Raw genomic sequence first — 9,574 nt, 5'->3', positions numbered from 1 at the left:
AGGATAAGGGGGGTGAGGCAATAAATAGGCCATAGTGGCAAAATTATTACAGTATGGCAAATTAAACATTGGGGTGACATATGTGCAGAAGATGAGTGTGCAAGTAGTGGTACTGGGATGCAAAGGAGTAAAATAAATAACAATATGGTGACGAGGTAGATGGATGGGCTATTTACAGATTGGCTATGTACAGGTGCAGTGATCTGTGAGCTGCTCTGACAGCTGATGCTTAAAGCTAGTGAGGGATATATGAGTCTCCAGCTTCAGTGATTTTTGCAGTTCGTTCCAGTCATTGGCAGCAGAGAACTGAAAAAAAATCCACCCAAAAATCCACCTTTCCAGAAACAAGTCTCTCACCGTTGCCGCTTGCTACAGACCACCCTCTGCCCCCAGCTGTGCCCTGGACACCATATGTGAACTGATTGCCCCCATCAATCTTCAGAGCTCTTGCTGCTAGGTGACCTAAACTGGGACATGCTTGACACCCCGGCCATTCTAAAATCTAAGCTTGATGCCCTCAATCTCACACAAATTATCAATGAACCTACCAGGTACAACCCCAAATCTATAAACAGGGGCACCCTCATAGATATCATTCTAACCAACTTGCCCTCCAAATACACCTCTGCTGTTCTCAACCAAGATCTCAGCGATCACTGCCTCATTGCCTGCATCTGTAATGGGTCCGCGGTCAAATGATCACTGTCAAACGCCTCATCACTGTCAAACGCTCCCTAAAACACTGCAGCGAGCAGGTCTTTCTAATCGACCTAGCCCGGGTATCCTGGAAGGATATTGACCTCATCCCGTCAGTAGAGGATGCCTGGTCATTCTTTAAAAGTGCCTTCCTCACCATCTTAAATAAGCATGCCCCTTTCAAAAAATGTAGAACCAGGAACAGATATAGCCCTTGGTTCTCTCCGGACCTGACTGCCCTTGACCAGCACAAAAACATCCTGTGGCATTCTGCATTAGCATCGAATGGCCCCCGTGATATGCAACTTTTCAGGGAAGTTAGGAACCAATATACACAGGCAGTTAGGAAAGCTAAGGCTAGCTTTTTCAAGCAGAAATTTGCATCCTTTAACACAAACTCAAAAAAGTTCTGGGACACTGTAAAGTCCATGGAGGATAAGAGCACCTCCTCCCAGCTGCCCACTGCACTGAGGCTAGGAAACACTGTCACCACTGATAAATCCACTATAATTGAGAATTTCAATAAGCATTTTTCTACGGTTGGCCATGCTTTCCACCTGGCTACCCCTATCCCCGTCAACTGCCCTGCACTCCCGTCAAACTCACCCAAAGGCAGCCGAATGAGGAATTGGCTTTGGGGGTGACCAGTGAAATATACCTGCTGGAGCGCGTGCTGCGGGTGGGTGCTTCTATGGTGACCAGTGAGCTGAGATAAGGCGGGGCTTCACCTAGCAACGACTTATAGATGACCTGGAGCCAGTGGGTTTGGTGACGGATATGAAGCGAGGGCCAGCCAACGAGAGCATACAGGTTGCAGTGGTAGGTAGTATATGGGGCTTTGGTGACAAAACGGATGGCACTGTGATAGACTGCATCCAATTTGCTGAGTTGAGTGTTGGAGGCTATTTTGTAAATGACATCGCCGAAGTCGAGGATCGGTAGGATAGTTAGTTTTACTAGGGTATATTTGGCAGCATGAGTGAAGGATGCTTTGTTGCGAAATAGGAAGCCAATTCTAGATTTAACCTGTTAGGGCTAGGGGGCAGTATTGACACGGCCGGATAAAAAAAGTACCCGATTTAATCTGGTTACTACTCCTGCCCAGAAACTAGAATATGCATATAATTATTAGCTTTGGATAGAAAACACTCCAAAGTTTCTAAAACTGTTTGAATGGTGTCTGTGAGTATAACAGAACTCATTTGGCAGGCCAAAACCTGAGAAGATTCCATGCAGGAAGTGCCCTGTCTGACAATTTCTTGCCCTTCTTGATTATCTCTATCCATTACAGAGGATCTCTGCTGTTACGTGACACTTCCTACGGCTCCCATGGGCTCTCAGAAGGCGGCAAAAAGCTGAATCGTGGCTTTGCAGGCTCTGGCTGAAAAAAAGTAGCGCGTTTGGGTAGTGGCTGGTTACAGTACTGTGAGACTCAGGCGCGTGCCCGAGTCGACCTCATGCTTTGTTTTCTTTCGTCTGTTTACCTAAACGCAGATTCCCGGTCGGAATATTATCGCTTTTTTACGAGAAAAATTGCCTAAAAATTGATTTTAAACAGCGGTTGACATGCTTCGAAGTACGGTAATGGAATATTTAGATTTTTTTTGTCACGAAATGCGCCATGCTCGTGACCCTTATTTACACTTCGGATAGTGTCTTGAACGCACGAACAAAACGCCGCTATTTGGATATAACGATGGATTATTTTGGACCAAACCAACATTTGTTATTGAAGTAGCAGTCCTGGGAGTGCATTCTGACGAAGAACACCAAAGGTAATCAAACTTTTGTAATAGTAAATCGGAGTTTGGTCAGGGCTAAACTTGGTGGCTGTCTAAATAGCTAGCCGTGATGGCTGGGCTATGTACTCAGAATATTGCAAAATGTGCTTTCACCGAAAAGCTATTTTAAAATCGGACACCTCGATTGCACAAAGGAGTTCTGTATCTATAATTCTTAAAATAATTGTTATGTTTTTTTGGCACCAGTCTTTGAAAATACTGTACAGCAAGGATCCTAAGTAAGGATGCCATGGGACATTTAGAAGTGTAGCCAGGATTTTTTTAACTGACCATGTGACCTGACCAGGAAAAACTCCTGGCCCTATTTGTGGGCCTTAAGTTTTTTCCTCCTGGACACTTGGTCTGGAAAAACTCTTGTCCCTATGCATAAGCAAGACAATAAGTCCTTCACTAGCAGTGCATAATGTACCTGTCCCCACCACATACAGGGATGACATTTTACATGACCAACATAATGATGTGCAGTAATTGTGACTCCTCACCCTTGGTACGAGACATGAGTATTGTTTGATGACCTAATGACAGCCTCATTTTATGACAACCACTAACATATGAATCACTCTTGCATTACAGTGTCATAGGAAAACATTTGGACTGATCATATACAGGGGAGGATTACTGTCGATAGCACAAGGAGAGGGCAATCAACCACGCTTCAATTCTGCTTCTTCACTCCCCACTCACTTGTCACTGTAGGAGGAGAGTTTTGAGCAAATGCCACCATCTATCCACAGTTTCTGGTTAGGGTAGGTTTCAATAGTCACAGTGGGTACAATATCTCCTATACACTTCCATATAAACTCACTCACCGAATTAGCGTATACGTTGATATTATTCTCTAAGGCTACCCGGAACATATCCCAGTCAGCATGATCAAAAACTGCTATTTATGTTGTGTTTGTGTCTAATTCATGTCTTTCAGGTTGGTGTATTGGGGCGGCCTGTTCTGTCGTCTGTATTTCAGACCAAAGCAAGACGATGTTTAACCTGTTGGGGCTAGGGGGCAGTATTTTCACGGCTGGATAAAAAAACGTACCCGATTTAATCTGGTTACTAATCCTACCCAGTAACTAGAATATGCATATACTTATTATATATGGATAGAAAACACCCTAAAGTTTCTAAAACTGTTTGAATGGTGTCTGTGAGTATAACAGAACTCATTTGGCAGGCAAAACCCTGAGACAGATTCTGACAGGAAGTGGATACCTGATGTGTTGAATTACCTTTAAAGCTCACTATGGATCTTCAAACAGGTTAACCTCTATAACGTCTTTGGATGGATTTGCAGTGTGATTATTGTTTGTTTTGGTAGTCCGATGTCTTTGTCTTTTCAAATACCAACTGAATGGTGAATTAACCTCTCTGGGCTAGGCGGGACGAATTCGTCCCACCTACGCAACAGCCAGTCTAATCCAGTGGTGCGATTTTCAAATACCTTAAAAATCCTATTACTTCAATTTCTCAAACATATGACTATTTTACAGCTATTAAAAGACAAGACTCTCGTTAATCTAACCACACTGTCCGATTTCAAAAAGGCTTTACAACGAAAGCAAAACATTAGATTATGTCAGCAGAGTACCAAGCCAGAAATAATCAGACACCCATTTTTCAAGCTAGCATATAATGTCACAAAAACCCAGAAGACAGCTAAATGCAGCACTAACCTTTGATGATCTTCATCAGATGACAACCCTAGGACATTATGTTATACAATACATGCATGTTTTGTTCAATCAAGTTCATATTTATATCAAAAACCAGCTTTTTACATTAGCATGTGACGTTCAGAACTAGCCACCTTGAATCAAGCCCAAAAGCCACATAATGATGAAATTATGGAAGACTTTACTGACAGTGAATTGTTCAAATCAAATCCTAACCTAACAAAGAAGAGCCTCTGTCTGCAGTTCTATGTAAATTAATTTGAAGTTGTCAATCCAATGGATTCTAAAAATTGGCAAGCACAAATTGACCACAGTGTACTTTAGATTAGGAAATGTTGACCACAAGGATACTTCCCATCTCCAAACTATATACCTCTCCACACTGGTTCATCAACAACAAGTCACACTTACAAATAGGTATTCAAGCCTTTGATACGTGACATCCAGGAATTGGAATTTCACCATGCGTGACCCAGACAACTGCAAGTACCATTTGCAGACTGTGGAAGAAAATCCAGACAACGCATCGATGTATGGCATCAAAAAAGCCTGTTGCTTCTTTCTGCTGAATCATGTGCCATCTCCAATTACCTATCTGTTTCTACCAGACGTCATGCATGACCTTCATAAGGGCACCATACCCACAGTGCTCAGACTAGTGCTGCAACAACTGGTTCAAGAGAGGCAAATTACTCTTACCCAGATTAACTATGAGATTGAGAACTTGTTTTATGGCAAACGAGATATGTCTTCTAAACCTGTGCCACTATCTGAGAGAGTCCTAAGAAAGAATAGCAATCAGGAAAATTTACATTTCTATGTTTACTCCCCCAAAACAACTGCTCTGGAAACACAACAACACACTGTGCAGACACAAGAGATGTCCCACTGCATGCACTTCCAAACTCTGGCCTTGCAGTACTAAGTGCCAGATTCGGAGAAGCTGTCAGAGGAAGTCCATTGCAGTGAACAACACGCAATACAATGTAGGAGACTATCTGGTCATCAACACAGCTCATTCTGAAGAGATCCCTGTGTTCATAGAAGTGTGTGGAATATACCGTTTCCTTGGTATTTACTGTATATCTATAGAATGTATATCTGTCTATATTGTCTTTTTAAATGTGTCATAACTTATTGAGTATCTATAGAACGTATATCTGTCTATATTGTCTTTTTAAAAGTTTCATAACTTTTCAAGTTTCAACAGCCATTTCAACAGCCATCACCATGCATACATGGTTCAACACAGTCAACAATGGATTGCTATACGGCCCGGTGGGTGAGGAGATCGATTTCCATGGGATAGAGGGATACAGGGTCTCAGCGGGAAGAGTGTCCATTTCACTCCACCACTGGATTGCAGTTAGTGGAAATGCATTGATTTCTTAATTTATTAAGCACAACACACTTCTGTTTTCACATTTTCAAATGTGTTTCCTATTCTGATATGCACTGACTAGAACCGTGATCGTTTTGGACCACGTTGATGGAGAGACGTTGATGTCATTGGACCAAAAAATGGTAGAGCAACTCGTTCCAATAATCAACGTTTAAAAAAATGCACAAAATGAATTGAGAATCTAAAAGCTATAAATTGTTAAGTCAATTTATGATTGTTATCTGCATCATTGATTCTATCACATTGATCCTATTCCAATTTTAGACTATTTAATATTTTCTGAGCCTGAAAGCACAAAGAAACTATGTTATTGTTAGTTCACAAATGCAGCAAACAGCCCAGCAAAATGACCAAGCACCTGTCCATCAAAATGACACACAAATTGGCCTTCAGCATGACATCTCACATGGCCAGCAACAGGACACATCAGTCAGCCAAAGAGTCTGGCCATCTGTGTTTAGACTTCCACAATTTCCAGCCGTATTAAAAGAAAAACTTGAGGGACAAAAATGGATGATCTCCATTGCGCTACTGTGCGCTCGCATGTGGAGGTCTCAGATTGTGCAGGTGTTGGTCGACTTCATGTGTACCTACACTTGGTGAGTATAGTTATGTAGTATACTGATCTTAGCTTCATGTTAATGTTAGAAGCTCCTCAATTATGAATCATAATGTGTGTCCGTCACCCTGAGCCCTTCTCCTGTCCGTGTCCTCCATACTCTCCTCCATACTGTTGTTATAATCACTGCAGCTGATAGCATAGCACATGCTCAACTTTTACATGATGATAATCAACGTAATCGATCAATGTAATTTTTATTACAAACTGAATTGTTAGTCTAAATGTAATGTTGTATGTTTCTCGTTTGCTTTAGGTACCCCACTACCTGGCAGTACATGGATGTGTGCACAGCGCTCATTCAAAAGTACCCCTCATTGAGAGACCAGAACAGGAAGGGATACAGTGTGTAAGAACTCTTCAGTTTTCCTACTCACATTAATTCACACTAATAAACTTTTTACACCATTTTGCCTACCCAGACCATAATGTGCTGGCTTGGATATTTTCTTCTCCCATTGTTAAACCTTCACATTTCCAGCAGCATAACAAGACCATCTCTAGTCTGCTCCTCTGACCTCAGTCCCAATAATCTGTCATGACATTTCTCCTCTCCTCTCCACATTAAATGTTTTAAGGAGTCATGGCATGGCATGATAAAGAATAAATACAAAAAAGAATGGCAGCCGCTTGCTCACGTTTCACAAGTACAGGAAATGCAGAAGAGGTTTGGGAGGCAAGGGATAAAAATAAGCCCAGATGGCACAAAAATGTAAATGTACTGTAAATGTATACAGATAACAGCCCATATTCAGCGTTTCAAAAATGGATCCCGGATCCGTTTTTAAGATCATAAATAAGATTGCATGAACAGGTGGGGGACCTGATCCTAGATCATTTTGCCTTTTTCAATAGACTTTGATCGTGTTCGATGCTGTATGTATCAATATTTGATCATATTTATATTCGTTTTTCAGATTGAGTCTGATGCGGATTCCTTCAGTCAGAAATTACATGTTGAAAAGATGCAGGTGGAGTGGCAGAAAATTTGACCAAACATAAGTTCCCTACAACACAAAATGAAAAGGACTGAAAAAGAGACAACAACAAGGCACCAACAAAGGTCAACTAATGTAACATAGCTCAGTACTGTCATCTGAGTCCAAGATATATTGATGATGCATAATAAACAAATTGATTGTCAAATTTTCTCTGATATGATAAGCAAATTCGGTATGGATGCGGACAGAAAAAGGAGTGGTATGGCCTTGGAGTTGCTGAATCTTTACAAGACGCCACTTCTCTCACACACGGAGGAGGCTCACAAAAATATTTTTTACTGCATGTAAAATGTACCCTTAACAGAATGAAGCTGTTCTAATCCAGCCTTATTATTACACACCGTCCAATTTAAGGTCTGAAGATCATTGCAGCCATTTTTCTCCTCCCCTACTTCCTCAAAGAAGATCCAAGTGGGCTGTACATCACAGACAGGATGTTTCCCAGCAGACAAATAAATAAATGCAAAGTTAGTAGTACTATGTAAGGAGTGCTCAGTTGTTAACTTACTGTTTGAAATATGACTTGAGTAACCTTCATTTTATAAAAAAAATGTGCTTACAGTGTGTAAAGTTCTCATCACCTACAATAAGAATAGGGGGGAATCCCTTTGCAGATGAGAGCCACATCCAACTCTTCCTGGATGGAGAGGAGCTACATCTCCATGCAATTGGGAGTAGCAATGGGGGGTCCACTTTCTTTTTGATATTGAGTATGCAGCATCAGTGAAAAGCACTATGCTGTTTATTCAGAAATGTGTTCTGGGAATTGATGAGGGGTGTAAATGACCAACAAATGTTGTACGAATGCCAAACGTTTTGCTGAATGTAACGGCTGTTGAATGGAGTAGACCAAGGTGCAGTGTGGTGAGTGCTCATCATTTAATATATATTCTGAGAACACAATAAACAAAGAGAAAACGACAGCCAAACAGTTCTGTCAGGTCTACAAAACACTAAACAGAAATTAACCACCCACAAAACCCAAAGCAAAAACAGGCTACCTATGTATGGCTCCCAATCAGCGACAACGATGTACAGCTGTCCCTGATTGAGAGCCATACCAGGCCAAAACAAAGAAATACAAAACATAGAAAAAAGGACATAGAATGCCCACCCTAGTCACACCCTGGCCTAACCAAAATAGAGAATAAAACCCTCTCTATGGCCAGGGTGTGACAGTACCCCCCCAAAGGTGCGGACTCCGGCCGCAAAACCCTGACTCTAAAGGGGAGGGTCCGGGTGGTCCTTCCTCACGGCGGCGGCTCTGGTGCGGGACGTGGACTCCGTTCCACCTTCGGCTAGGCCCACTTAGGTGGCGCCTCTGGAGTGGGGACCCTCGCCACCGACCCCGGACCGGGGACCCTCGTTGCGGGCCCCGGACAGGCGGGCGACTCTGGCGGCGCCGGACAGGTGGGCAGCTCTGGAGGCGCCGGACAGGCGGGCGGCTCTGGCGGCGACGGACATGCGGGCGGCTCCGGACTGGCGGGCGGCTCTGGCAGCTCCGGACTGGCGGGCGGCTCTGGCGGCTCCGGATTGGCAGGCGGCTCTGGTGGCTCCGGACTGGCGGGACTTGCAGTAGGCCTGGCTCTGAGCGCAGGCACAGGATTCACCAGGCTGGGGAGACATGCAGGAGGCCTAGCTCTGGGAGCAGGCACAGGACTCACCAGGCTGGGGAGACTTGCAGGAGGTCTGGCTCTGGGCGCAGGCACAGGATTCACCAGGCTGGGGAGACATGCAAGAGGCATGGCTCTGGGAGCAGGCACAGGATCGACCGGGCTGTGGGGGAGCACTGGAGATCTGGTGCGTAGGCTTGCCACCACTCTTCCAGGCTGAATGCCCACTTTCGCCCGGCACGGGCGGAGCGCAGGCACAGGACGAACTGAGTCCTCCCAGCGCCCCGGAGACACAGTACGCAGAGCCGGCGCAGGATACCCTGGGCCGAAACGGCGCACTGGAGACCAGACGCACTGAGCTGAAACAATCCGCCCTGGCTCGATGCCCACTCTAGCATGGCACTTGCGAGGGGCTGGCCTATAGAGCACCGGGCTATGAGCGCGCACTGGAGACACCGTGCGCTTCACCGCATAACACGGTGCCTGACCAGTACCACGCTGCTTCCGGTAAGCACGGGGAGTTGGCTCAGGTCTATCACCTGACTCCGCCAATCTCCCTGTGTGCCCTCCCCCCAAAAATGTTTTGGGGGCTGCCTCTCAGCCTCCTCTTGCCGTGCCAGCTGATCCTCCCAGAAACGCCGTTCAGCCTTCGCTGCCTCTATCTCCTCCGGCGGGCGGCGGTATTCTCCCGGCCTTGTCCATGGTCCTGCCCCTTCCAGGATTTCCTCCCAGGTCCACGACTCCTTTTTTCCCATGCTGCTTGTTCCGTTG

The sequence above is a fragment of the Salmo salar genome, chromosome ssa01, assembly GCF_905237065.1.
Source record: "Salmo salar chromosome ssa01, Ssal_v3.1, whole genome shotgun sequence".
Classification (NCBI taxonomy): domain Eukaryota; kingdom Metazoa; phylum Chordata; class Actinopteri; order Salmoniformes; family Salmonidae; genus Salmo; species Salmo salar.
The sequence above is the reverse complement of the archived record's forward strand: the minus strand, read 5'-3'. Positions refer to the sequence as shown.